Here is a 14,933-nt window from a genome sequence, read left to right on the forward strand (position 1 = left end):
TGAGGCAAGATCACAGGAAAGTGCATTCATAGTAAGTTTGCAGATGGTCTCTTAACTTGCATACGATAAAGAACAAAATAAATGCTACGCAAATCAGGGAATTGTAAAAATCGACATCTATTTCCTCACATGTTGGTAATCATCACTAATGAATTATTCCAACTTTCGAAATCAAAATTATTTTTATTCTCAAGACTGTTAGTTGTCATTAAAAATACATTTTTCAAACTATATCGTATCTTTCTATACAGTTCTTATTGTTTAAAGAATTGTTTCAACCAAAAACGTAATTGAAATTCAAGAACATGAAATCAAACATTAAATTATAGATATTTTCGTGGTACGAACCATAATCTAAGTGAATTATTAACTATTTTACTTCGTCGGTACATGAACGCAGAAAATTAGAATAATATTTTGTAGTCATGCCATGGAGAAATAAATTAATGTTTCTCTCCGATTGTAATGATAACTTAAAAAGGTATATTATATTCAATTTCGTCGTGGCATGAAATGGGATTCTCATAATTGGGACAATGAATTTCAACATAATATTTCGTTTCACTAATGACATGCATTTTATGGTCTCCACGTTTTAAACCAAGTTACAGCTGTCATACTAGTAGTAACTGTTTCACGAGGGACTTTAAAATACGCAGCATGCTTCCAAGTGCACGCACTGCTCGGTCGAAATTGACTGTTACGAGAGACATTTAAAGAACGAGACTGTAAAGAGGAGTAACGACATTCCCATTTACACGACCCAGTCAGGATTGGCCAACGGTAACTGTAAAAATAGTTGAATGCACCCATAACACCGCCATCATTCTACCTCGGGAATTTACGTTTTATTCAAAGTTGAAATGAAACACATATACATATACTTCTGCCATTTCAAACAATACTTTAAATCTTGAACGACTTATAGTTTCAAAGCTTCAATTTCAGTTCCTTTATAAAATAACAGTCAATCTTCTGTTCATTTTCCTATCTTTCTACTTGACTAAAATGAGCTAGATCCTCCATTGTACAACGTTGAGGTTTAACACGTTCACCGTCACACATATATCACGTTCACGATCGTAGTACTTAGATAAATATAGCCAAATTAAGTTTATATACTTTGCTATTTAAAGTTGTAGCACACAACATAACTTTTCAGATATTTGTCTTTTCGTTATAATCGGTATAAGTGAAAGCAAGAGGCCTGCAAAAATGATTTGCAAACGTACAATTTATGACAATTAGACCGCGGATGTTTATGCAATTTCCAATTTTTGCAGACAAATTTTCAGAAAATGGAATGAAATAAAATCCTATTTTTCATGGGAACAGCCCCTGTAGATCTAAACCAAATAAAAATCGTACCAGATTCTATCGAATTTTATATTGTAGCATTTTTCGAAAATTTTCATAAGCTATAACTGCATAAATCTATCGTTAAACGCTCAAAACGTCTTCAATATAATAATCATAGATTATTGTGTCAGTGACATTAAAAATTCCCGAAGAAACCACGAAGCTGGCTTCCGTTGGCAACACGGTATCGCGTTTGCCGCGATGCGTGCTGTAGACGGAAGTCACAAGGCAAAATGTCTGCTCCCCGAGCGGTCTCGTGTTCAAAACTTTTTATATTCTCGAATGAATGCAGTCACAGCTGTTCCATAGTGTCCCGCGAGCGGCGTGCGTCGAATAAAATTTTTGTGACGAAAAGTTCCCCGGGAGCAGGCCAAAGAAATAAGTCCGCAATACTCTCGGAGTAAACTATCACCGGCGCGCGCAGTATGTGTGCATGGAGTTATGATATCGCGGGGCGTAGGGGGCGGGGGGGCGTTGTGTTTGATGGATGGGGATGTTTATGGAGTCCTCCGCGACTCGAGCGAAATAAGAGCAATCGATGGAAATTGACGATCGGTGTAGGAGGTCAAAAGCCGTAAGAGCCACTTCTTCGGTATCCTTTTCCGCTGCTTCTTCTCGTATCGCTTCCCCGGCTGCATATACCCCTCCGAGATTGCACGAATAAAAGGATCCCGATTCTCAGCCACGCGCCATTATCTCGAAAACTCTTTTCACCCTCCCACACCACCACCCTTTTCTTCGCCCTCCCGTCGTCCCACGGAAGCACCGTGGATGAGAGGCTGGAAGGTGGAAATCCCATGTCGCAGAACATATTGTGCTCTTGCACGGATGGTAATTGTCATTTCCATTAAATCGGATCCTTTTTCAGGAAACCGGGCGTCTTCGAAGAATGGCCGATAATCCGGCTTTGATACTTTCTACCCTCGTACGCGGTGTCAGCGCCGAGGATGTTCAAGAAATATTTATTCAATGCCCGAGAATATAAATTCGGAGAAAATTTTTATGCCAAGTGGAGCGGCTATTTTATGCGGAAATTTCTTGTGCTTCGTGAATTTCTTTCAGCAAGGGACGGAATGTTTTAATATCGAGAATATGGCGGAGACAGCGGATTTTCTTTTTACCGGAAGAGTCGTTACTAGTTCGATAAAAAGATGTTAATTGGTCGTGTTTAACCTGTCATAATATTCTTCGATGCGTAAGAACTCGTTGTCGCGTCTCAAGAATATTTTTATACATTTTTTATGTCTGTCAAACTTGTCTGCGAACATGTCGAATGCAAACGTCCGCGATCCAGTTGGACGTGAGCGATCATTCTCGTCGGTGATCGCGAACGCGTTAAGACCCTCTGAAGTCTGTCGACCGAAATGCTACCCTACATTCGAGTAACACGCGAGATCCCGTGCGAAATATACGACCTGGATGTCCATCCCTTCGTCGCGGCAATTATCGTCGCCATCAAACGGAATTTATTTATGTAGGTGGATAGTGGGACCAACGAAGTTCTTCATGCCGTAAGTCCATTAGAGGAAAGCCGCCGCGCGAGAAAGAGAAATATCCGGCAGCGTCTTTGCCCCTTACTCCGGCAATCCGAAGAGAAAATGAGCATCATTAATCGCACCAGTGGGAAAAACTGTACAGTGCGCAGGGCTTGCTTTTACCTTACAGCGAGCGACAAAACCTGAGGGCAACCACAGGGCCGTCTTATGCTACAGGCACCTCAGTGTTCGTGGCCTACGAAAGACTTCGGGGCTACAGAAAAATTGTGATACCTAGAACCATAAGATGAACCTTTCCGTCAAAATGAACTCCCCGCACAAAATTTTATATATTGTCGCATAATATTATCAGCAGTATATATTATCGACATGAGCTCGAGCGATTATTTTTTTTTTTTTTTTTGTTAATGTTTTCTCTTTTCTTAAGCTTATTTAATCCCACCTGTTTGCTTACTTTAGAGACTACTTATGGTGATTTTATGTTGCATGCTTTGATCAAGAATCAAACGAACTTTTAGGACCACCTGATAATTCCAAAAGTGCATCAAATATAAGTTAGAGGGGAGGATTGGTCTTTGTACCTGGATCAGGACACTGCAAAAATTATGAAACGAAATTGTTGGTCAATAAAATAGTATTATTCAATCAGTCGTTAAACGCATTGATATTATTGGACGTGTGCTAAAGTTTTAAACTTTTTTTTTTAATTTTTCTTATTTAAACATGACATTCGAGGTTTTTTAACGGTCTATAATGAAGTTTGTTATTTAGACACATCGGCAGTAAACGAACAATTGCACAAGAAGACGGAAGATTATAATCATCCATCATTATTAGGCATTATTAGACAGCGGATCTATATGCAAAATAAAAATCTTCTACTTGAATTGCAATAAATTGCAACAATCTGGACTTTATTTTGTTTCTTAATATGTTTAATGGGTTGAAAATAATGTAACAGTACTTTTAAATTCTTGTAATGTTTTTACAGTTTGAAATGACACCTACTCATTTTTGTCATAAATGCATAAAATCTGCTGTCTAGCCATTATGCATGAACTATTGAGAAATACTAAAACTTTTGCATGCGCTTAATATTTTGCAGACCATTATTTTCAATGCTGCTGCGCCGAGCCCATTTTCGTGCGCTTTCTTGAAAGGTTTTGATATTGTATTACGCCATGCAACATTATTTTCTTCCATGCGATGTTTGCAACGATAGAATACCAATGTTTATGCCCTCTTTGCTAGAAAACTTGCTCTTTACGCGAGGAAAGTGTTTGAATTTTTTTAAAAATAGAAGACAACCATTTCAGTTTTTTTTGTGATTAGATATACTTTATGAAATTTAACCCTTTCAGTGCCGGAAAATTAAATCCAAGTAAAAAATGCCGAACCAAATTGATGATACTGAAGAGGAATCCATGAAGAATAAGATATCGATTCTAATATTGCAATAAAATAATATGTCGGAATAAAATGAAATTCTATCACTGGAAATCTATAAATTAGAATCGAACAATTGTTCTTGTTGTTGTTGTTCTGCACTGAAACGGTTAAAAAGACATTTCCTGAACAAGATGAAAATGGACATAGCTTTTGGGAAAAGCTAATACAACAAACCAATAGTAATCGAAGCGGGAAATTTGGATATTGTTTAAAGTTTCGCAGTTTAAATATAAAAGAATCTAGGGTGTACGAGGAGCATGATGCGGCCCTGCGCAAAGAGCGAGCAGAGGACGGGGAAATGGGTGGTAGACAGGAAGATCTTGAAAAATGTCAAAAAACGCGGTTTGGAAAGAGAGAGAGCGAGAGCGAGAGAGAGAGAGAGAGAGAGAGAGAGAGAGAGAGAGAGAGAGGCAGAGAAGCTACAGTCTCGTGTTGTCACAGCACCATCGGGGTCACCACAGACAAATAGGCCGTGTCGGTTTTGAAATGTTCTTTCGGTCCTGCAGACGTGAAAAGAAAAAAGAATGTGCGGAACGGCGGTCGCGGGTCGTGCCGTTTCGAATCGCGCTCGAATCTTTTCCGCGTCCATTCCTCTGGAAGTGTCTTCCCCTCGTTCTTGGACAGATAAACGAATAGCTATCCGGGCTGGCTGCTCGTGAATCTTCCTAATTTTCCGCCTCCTGACGCTCCTCGATCACGCATACAGGGATCGCACGGTTGATATACTGAGAGATCTGAAATATGGTAAGAAGGACGGTGCGGCGACTGCTTGGGGATAGAAAAATGGAGGTTCGACCAATTATAGGAATCTGGGTCAACGCCGCTGGCTTTCTGACTTTTGGCTCGCAAACATTAGAGGCAATCCTCCAAATATCACGCACATATGGTCTTCCTCGAATATACTTGGTTGTTGCATATGAAACGATTTTTCAGAATGTAAATGTTACGAAGCGGTTTTGATCAAGAAATACTATTATAGCCTGCAGGTTTATTATGCACCACTTTAAGCTGAACTCTAAAGTCGTATCTTCAGTTGTTACTTGAACATTTAACACGTTGACTGCCATGTCACCCATATATGGGTGACGGAATTATTTGTCCAGGTTTTAAAATGAATTTTTACGTTAATATATTCATTGTACCAAATTTGAATCTGTAAAACACAACAAACTTGGAGGACTACTCAATATCACACATTTAATTTTTTCAATTTTTATTTCATTAAATAACTTACTTTGATTTTATGGAATTTTTGAGGTTTATAGTTTGGCAGTCATAGTGTTAATTCTACTTTTGTATATACAGTTTACTTCCAATGTCAGTCAGTGTGGTTGTCGAGTAATGCTTGTTATATTAGAGGAAAAATGAACATATTGACGACAGCATTATGCATTATGTTTTTTGTAAAAATCTGGTAGCGAATGAACGCACCATCCGTTGATGGAAATACTCAAAACTGGAGCAGTCTTGTCAATGAAGAAGGTAAACGACTAGAAAATTCAATTTCTACCGTAATGCAATCATGAAACTTGTAATTCGTTCACGTAATATTATGTTGATTCCAACGGTGCTTGACTTGGCGAAGAAGGTTTATGTAGGAAGAAGTTATGTTTGTTTAATGTTACTGTCAGCAATCAGACGTTTCATATGCAACAACCTAATATAATCGTCTTTGGGATAAATTATATAACACGTTAACTGCCATGGCAGTCACATATGACTAACAGTGATTTTTTACTAGGTTTAGACATTCATTTTTATTGTGACATATCCAGATAAACCGAATTTTATTAAGATCTTTAGAATTCAAAAGGGTTAAGACAGAATCCCCTATAATACATATAAAATTTCTAGTTTCGCTTTCATTAATTAAATCACTCCGATTTTGTAAGAATCTCTGGGAATGATATTTGGCACTTAACGTGTTAAAGGGGTAGACTGGGTTTCGAGATCGAATTTTCACCAAATTCTAAGATTCTTTTTCAGGAGAACTATTAAACTCACGGTATCATGATTTGGTACCAATATTTATAGGTACAAAAAGAAAGTGGCGTTGCAAAATTTGCGCCGGGTACGGCTAATTTTCAGGGATGTGCTACGCGCACCACTGACCCTTGTGAAGATTTCGTGGAAAAATTCCGTGCACGGGTAAACTGGAAAAGGGACAGCCGCACACGGGCCCCTCAACCCGGAGATGCCAAAGCAGGACGAAAACCCAAAAATGAGGTTATGGCGTGAGTGGTATGGTCGTATTCTGGGGAGGGGTTTCGAACCTCCCCCGACCGTAAGGCGCGACCATTATGGTATTTCGCGGTATGGTTCGGGGCCCGAGGACCGCTCAAGGTTACGGTTTTGCGATTTATGATTTCGCGGGCGAAGCACGCCCTATTAGGAAAATCACGAGTAAGGCGTAGGGTGGGGGAAACGAGGATCGACGCGTCGCGTTACCGGAAATCGAAGGATCATTGTCGCGTTGGTTCCCGTTCCGGAAGGACCCCTTGGTCGCGTCGCGGTAAATTGTGCGAGTGCCGGATCAAGGTGACGACACCGAGACACCATCCCGTAACGAACCACCCTAAGAGAGGCCCAGACGAACAACGGGGACGGTAAGTCAAAGCAGTGATCCTTTTTGATTGATTTCGCGAGGTGGCAATAATTTTTGCGCGAGAACGACACGTCTATCGTCTCGTTTTCTGTTTCGTGAGTGCCGAGGCGCTTCCCGCCTCGAACCGTTAGCTCGCGCCTAGTCGGAGGCGCATTGAAAATTTAGGGCATTTTTCCCATCAGCTAAGAGATCAGAAATTTTCCTCGGAGAGGTCGCGGACGTGCAGAGTATAGTCGTGTCCGGCATTATCTTGTATTGCGTTGCGAACATCATCTCTTCCCGAACCGCGAAGGCTCGACGACGACCCTGTGCCCTTGGGGAAACGCGATCTCACGTATCGTGCGTCGAACGCGTCGAATACCGTCCCGTTTCAGGAACTATCGTGACCGTCCCATTATAATCGCGCCGTTCATCCACGTTCCGCGAAATCTCGTCTCGAAGAGACTCGTATAGCGTACCGAATTACCGTACGACTGCGGAATTTAATCTCACGACAACCACGATATACCATCGATTCACTAAATTCTGTCTGAACAGCCCGGGTTCTCGGGTGCGGCCTCGTGGATGCGTATTTTGTACCATTTGACTCTGATTAACCCATCAACGCCCAAGAACTTTTTTAAAAATAAAATTAATAAAACACACATAACTGTACTTAGATATTTATTAGAAGTAAATCCATATATGACAGTAATAGAAAAAAAAATAACAGGAAGCTATATATATGTGCTCAATCGAGTACAATGGGCTTATGAACGGTATTGGATGAAACAGTCTCTTTCCGTACACAATGTAACTTTACACTTAATGCATGTCCACCTCACCCTCGTATGATTATCGTTTCTACACTGTACTGAACGGATATCAACAGAGCGTGCAGGGACTCGCAGTATACCTGACTGCAGAATCAAAATATGTGCGAATATCTCCTTTATGGTCGGTAAAAAAGAGATAACCATTAGTAATACTTTTAGTATGTTTAGTAATACTTTAGTACGTTTAGTGAGTACTTGCAAACGATGGACAAAACATCTAGTCAATCTTAGATGGCGCTAGAAGCAAACAAATATAATCTTGTTATCCTGTACTCAAGCGAGTACAATGGGCGCTAACGGGTTAAAGAACTAGTGCCAATATCGTAGAGATTTCTTTCGACCTGCTAGATCCGCTTTGCCGTAAGGACTAACCCCACTATTCCCGTGTCCGAACCTTCGAACCGCTCGCGTATCCTCTCCGTCTCGCGATACTCGAAGGTCCGATTTTTGTCCTCGGTGTTTCCGGAGCACGAAAAATTGCCGCGTTTCGAGTGGCACCCTTCCGGTGCCTGGTGCCCGAGCAGCGGACGCCCTTTTTAGCGTCGAACCTTCGAAGACGCGTTTATACCGGGTGGACCGCGCGCGGCCCGGTCCCAGTGCCTATAAAATCTCGGAGTTGTCCGGTTTCCCTCTCCCCTAGGCGGCGGAAAAGGCCAACGTTACAGGGTATATGAAGTACATAAGTTATTTTTTTTTAAGTGATAACCCTTTGCACTCGGAGCCATCGATTCTAGACTCGTAATGTCCCCTTAGAGGGGACATCCGAGTGCAAAGGGATAATAATCAAAACTGCATGAATTATATATTTTTCTGCTGATCGAAAACAAGAAATGAGGAAGTATATTAACCCTTAGCACTCGAATGGCGACTGTAAGGCGTCACTAAAAATTGCTGTGTCATTATTCAAAATATATTTACATTATTAAATTTGTTTGTAGTCAATAAATTACTAAACACTTCAGTACTGTACGAGTAACTTGCACAATTTTCGTATGTATAACACGAAAAGAAATATATAGAAGGGAAATATTCCGGGTCGGAAGAAATGTTTCGTTTTGGAGTTAAAATAGCTTCGAGTGCAAAGGGTTAATCTGTACGAAAGTGGTTATGGTTTGAACGACTCTGAATTAAAAATCTTGAATGTTTACAAGATGGGTGCATTTTGTTTTTCTCCGTCTTTAGCACGTTACAAAATAAGAGAGAAACGACCGACTTCAAATGTTTTGGTTTGAGAGATATTGTGGCAACAGTTTCGAGAAAAAGTGGTTTCGCGAAAAACATGTTTAAAGATCCCACTATGAATTACATGAAATGCGAGTTGTGTTCCTGAAACGCTGTAATTACGTTCATTTTAAGAATTCAAACAAATCCTTTTGCACACATATTCCAAAACACTGACACTTTAAAAAATGTAAAAAGATCAGTTTTTTCACATTGGAAAACCAGAATACTCTAATGCTAATATTGAAACGATTGAGGACGAAGAAGTTCTAGTAATTGTAATCGTGAGTAAAATAGTACTGCAAGGGGTGAAAATATTGCATCGCATCGTGTAAAACTGCTGAACGTAGCAATTCTAATCAGCTCACCCTGTATACACGAAATTCGTCGTTTCGAGGGGAGAATGGAGTCGCGTCTGTGGCGAACGGGCACTGGTTAATTCGGTATAAATTTACATGTAGTAATATTTCCGTTCCGCGAGACGAGATAGAACAATTTCGCCGTGACGTTGCAGGACGTGCGTTTTGCATCCCGTGTTTATAGAAATATGCGGAAATCTGGGCGGGACGGCAGCGTTTGTTCCGTTCTGAAATATTGTACTGAAAAATGTTGCCAGTGCGGTTACCGCATGAAATAAATCACGATGTCCGCATATTCGAAATCTCGTTTTACCTAATCACCGTCTGCGACATATTTTTTAAAATTATTTCATCACTGAAACTATCTCCCCCACTATTTTCTGGATTTTCTGGAAAAATTACTGAATGAATTAAAGCGATTTTTTCGATTCAAACCGCTGCCAGTTTCTGCAAATGATGGTAATACTTAAAAGTTCTACGCTACACTTTAGATAATACTTTCTAGTTTCAGGATAAAAATAATTTTTCATTCCAGAAGTTCGAATTTCTTGTCACCAGTTTACGCATCAATAAAAGACTGAGTTAAAATCAGCTAATAACCGTGTTGTTCATTAAAATTGAAAAAGGAGAATAATGAAACCGGAAATGTTCACTCATTAATTAACCTTGAAAAGAATTCTCGGGAACATAGCACAATTTTAGATAGTCAAGGTAGTCTACCCCTTTAAATGAATAAGTTCATTTCCTGCGTGAAAATGTTGAACAATAAAACAACGGCCGGCCGCGCGGAATGTAACATGAGGGAAGAGTTTAATAATGTCTTCTTTTCTTCATCCGAGCTTTTCATATTCTGCATATTGTTAAGATTCTCGATATATTAGACAAAGGAACGGGTCGTTCTTTCTGTACAACCCGGCGAAATGGTTTCATGCAACGGCCGTAGCTGCTTGCAGAAAGAAATAGCGTTGCCAACAGAAAGGAGATTGGTTAGGTGGCAAATAGAAAGAAGAACAACTGGATGAAATATCTCCTGAGGAAATTAAAATGCCACGACGGAAATAGGAGCTCCGCTTACTTATTTATTCCATTATAAAAGCCACGGGTTTTCCGTTTCGTACGCGAACTCTGCCGACACACTATACACGATTCTCTCTCCCCTCTGTCACTTTGTAAATTTCGTCTTTAACGTCTCTTTTGGGAGAGCGGCATCAGAAATTATGTTCGCTTGAGTACACTGCGCGTCGCTGTAACGGCGGTCTGACAGAAAAATGGCGATCCTGGCAAAAGTAGCGTGCAGATGTTGTCATCTAACTTTCCTCTGTGAAAGCTTTCGTACCGCGGGAATTAATTTTCAGAACGTAACTCGAACCGTAATTCCGCGGATATTAGTAGTTCAAGCTTTTCTTCAGGATGTTAGAAGTACACAATTTGTGTAATCTTATTTGTACAATTGCCCTAATTGTTTCAATTTTTATTCTTACATTTGTTACATTTTTGTCATTTGTTTTGTGAATGAAACCAATTGTGACATTATTTTAAACACTTTTAACTTGAATATTCATGTGTCACTGCAACGGAATCGATTTGATCAGCGTTTATAACTCTCTTTCTCTCTCTCACTTCAGCATACAAATCCCAAAATGATCGATTGCATGTATAATAACTAGACTGCGGATTCTATGCATTTATAACAAAAATGTGCACGTGAAATTTAAAAGAGTAAAAACTTTAGAAGAATTTCGAAATACTGTGATTTTATTCTCAACCTATTAAACATATTAAGTGAGAAATCAAATTTTTATTTCAGCCCAGTTTGTTGCAGTTCCAGTTTGTATAACCACTGTTATACATTATATACATACTGAACAATGAAATTGTATGGACACATTTTTAGCTTGAATCTTGTCACGTTATAGTAACGCAGACTGTTATTCATACACAGTATTCCATATTATTTACTCACAAGGAACATCGCTTAACTGTAATACATCGATTTCAATGAAATTTGTGTATGATATAGTTTGTTCAAACATATTTCACACGTTTTATTGTATCTGAAGTGATCCATATCTAGGGGGCGAAAACAGCCCTCGAATTGGAGGGTAAAAACCCTAGTCTTTGAGATATCTTGGGAACTAGAGGGTATAGGACGATAAATTTTGTCTCAGATTGTGTGCTTCCGATCTAGAAATTTAGTCGCATAAGAAAATTTCAAAAAAAGTTATTTATGTCCCCTGTGAGTAAAATTTTCGGACTGCAGATTTTATGTTTTTATGGAGAAGATGGTACAAGTTAAACAAAAATAAAAGACTCATTTTTCTTTACTATTAATTCTTACAAATGGAGCAGAAAATGTTGATCTTGCATAATGATTCGCAGTCTAATAATCAATATTAGACTAAATATTAGTCAAAGAGCACAAAATTACCCACAAAACCGTAACGTTTATGTCTCTATAAAAGCATGTAAAATAGTTCAAAAAGGTGCATAATTATAAAATTCATTGTACTGCAATACATTTTCATGCTCCAAAACACTATGAACGCACAAACACCCTTAGACTTTTCCAGCTTTGATTTGTCAAAGGAACCGGCGAGCGCACGTTCAAGCGAACGTTTAATATTTCGAGGTAAGAGCCGCAAAGACCTCGGTGACAGAGTATTTTTCATTTCTGCTAATTACGAAACCCGGTCCCATACTTTTGACCGGTAGTATATGTCATAGTCGCGGCACCTTATTGTACGTTAAAATGGAGTCTGCGAACATGTCTGAAAAATTGCAGAGACGTCAGCGGCACAAAGCCGGGGTTATTTTCCGAGGGCAGAAGTAACAGGACAGCTCGTGTCCAACAATGGTGGGAGAGGGTGGCGAAAAAAAAGATGGAAAAAAGGAAGAAAATTGAAAGTCCTACATATGTCGCTGGTTCAACGCGGCGCACAAAGGGTTAATGAACAGTCAAGGCGATGATTGAGGAGTCCGCGCGGCGAGAAAAACGTTAATAGGACATTTTTCGCGGGACAATGAATTCTTTTCGTCGGCTGTTTCCCATTGGTCGCGCGTGCAGCTTCATTTCTTTTGCGTCTGTTACGTGTCACGGGCCGTGACGCATCGCATTTTCAAATTCTTTACGTTTCCACGCGGCCCGCGACCTGGTTTCATTATTTTTTTCCAACACCGCGACACCAGTCTCCGAGAATGTGTTTTCCTCTTTCGGCCGACTCGTCTTTTTGTTTTTTTTCTCTCCCTAGTTTTGTAAAACACATTTTTGCACGTTAAATGTCTTGCCGGGGATCAACGGCGAACATCGTTGAAATGAAATAGCGCGTTTCCGTTTCGAGGTTCGAAACAATACTTCAGAATTTTTTAATTTCCTCTTGTATCTTGCTAAACTCTTTTATGCTCGAAATTTAATCGACAAATGCGATGATTATGATTTACAAACTATTTCTCGTGGACGGTGGATCTTTCTGGAAAATAAAAATTGTTTGCATCCGTTGCACGAGACAAATAAAATTTCTTCCTTCCTTGAATACTTTTAATAAACAGTATAACTAGTGTGAACATTATTATTCTTAAATTCTTGTACTCTTTCCAGAGTTACAAATTGCAGCTACTCATTTCTCTCGTCAATGCATAAACTATTTATTATTTTAATACTGTAGTAAAATGAATATGATCTCTGTAAAATATTACTACATTAATAGTAACTGCATTAATATTCTTAAGATAATAAAGAATAGTTCAAATTACATAGAATTTAGAACTCGTTCTATTTCATTATTCCAAGGGAATACAAACTTTTTGGGACACTCTGTTTTTATGCAAATATTGTATACTGCCAAACTTCAATATTTTTACAAGAAATAATTTGACGTGATGTTACGTAATGCGAGAATAAAACTCCAGAAAATCCAGGAATATCGTAAACAGTTTAAGTTATACCTATATTTTTTAAATAAATGTTAACAAGTTTCAACACATGTATCCACGTATGAATATTTAAATTCCATGTTATGAAGGTTATTAAAATAACCGCTCTCACGTTACTATTATTACCTCTTTTTAGGTCTCTCATTCAACTTTTATATTACAAGCAAAATATTAAAAAAATTGTTGGGTGAAAACTGTTACAACGTTCGTGAAAAATAGCTCTCCAAATTAAAACTCCAATTAGCGACTAACTTTTATTGCACCGTCGATTACCTCGAGAAGAAAACTATCGCATAGTATTCCTAATCCTGTACCAGCCACATATTTCATTGATTAAAGAACTATACGTGTATAACATGTCACGCGGGCGTGATAACAACACAATACCAGTGAATTTTATCTCACCACTTTATCCCTTTCACATGCCGGAAATATTAAAAACACGAAAAAAAAGGGACGAAGGGGGACCGTTACATGCACGGGGAACTATGGACACGAAATGGAAAAGGGATTTATTTTTTTTTATTCACACACGGCTGCTCGGGATTGGTTAACACGAGTATGCATTCGATTGGAAATCAGTTTTCAATTGTTTAATCTACTCGCGCCACTTCCCATAACAATCTAAAAGATTCGTGCTGGCTGTCGCTGTTTATTGATTTCCGAAGTAGGCCATCGGACACTCTCATTATTCGAGACAGTGACCACCGTTTTATTGCTGTTCCTATCACCCAATAAAATTTCGGCAATTATTTAAATTCTCAGAATACGGTCAGCAGGTTCTTTCTCGAATCTTACGGAATATTGAACGGTTCTAGCCGATCGTTGCCATTGCCATTGAATCGATCGTACACTTTTATTACAATCGAAGGGACGGAGTAAAGAAGGCTGTAAGTATAACTGTAACTACAGTTTTGTGTAAAACAATGTCTTGTTTACTGAAATGTTATTTGTGGAAAAATTGTTAGGTACACAAATTCATCCGTGAGTAGGGTAAGGGACCTAATTACTGTAGGGGTACCAATTACTGTGCTTATATTAATTATACTTATTTTTAAAGCATAATGAGTATTGAAAGAGAAATATATTACATATCTATTAACTGATCTTATTGAAAAGATCTAATAGCTCTTTTTTAATATTCAATATGCTTTGACAATAAGTATATTTAATATAGGCACCGTAATTGGGTCCCTTACCCTAGATATTGGAACACTGTTTTAGATTCTTTTATATTACATTCAATTGCGATGGGGATTATTTTGGGACTTGAATGTATATTGGTTGTTTTTAAATGGATAACAAATTCATGAAGAAAGAGTCATTAATTAGTTTGCACACAGGGTGGCCTAAAAGTCATTATTAATAGTATTTTATTATTAAAAGTATTGAAAATTCGAATTTGTTTGTAAAAGAGTAAATATGAATTTTTAAAAAATAATAGGATTATTCCATTTTAAAATGTTCTAATGATATTTGGACATTTTAATATGAATATTTTCTTCATGTACAATGATGAGTTTTATCATTTTTGCTTTTATCGTTAACAGATTATTTTTCACTTCAAATATGAAAAATATTCATCATAATAGAGATATTACTCTTAATACGAATATTATGCATTTTCTTTTCCTTCGGTTTTCGTAAATCTTCGGAAGGTTGCAGAAGGGCCAGAAATAAGGGACACGTATTTTTCTGT

The 14,933-nt window shown here is 38.5% G+C and overlaps 1 protein-coding gene across 1 annotated transcript in view; it reads left to right on the forward strand.

The window, feature by feature from the left end:
- The window catches only part of LOC143357088 (uncharacterized), a 205,559-nt gene continuing 190,626 nt past the window's right edge, over nucleotides 1-14,933 (forward strand). The window contains exon 1 of the mRNA XM_076793305.1: nucleotides 1-31. The gene's annotated coding sequence lies outside the window, so the exon portion shown is untranslated. The remainder of the gene's footprint in view (nucleotides 32-14,933) is intronic.

Source organism: Halictus rubicundus, chromosome 9 (assembly GCF_050948215.1).
Source record: "Halictus rubicundus isolate RS-2024b chromosome 9, iyHalRubi1_principal, whole genome shotgun sequence".
Classification (NCBI taxonomy): Eukaryota; Metazoa; Arthropoda; class Insecta; order Hymenoptera; family Halictidae; genus Halictus; species Halictus rubicundus.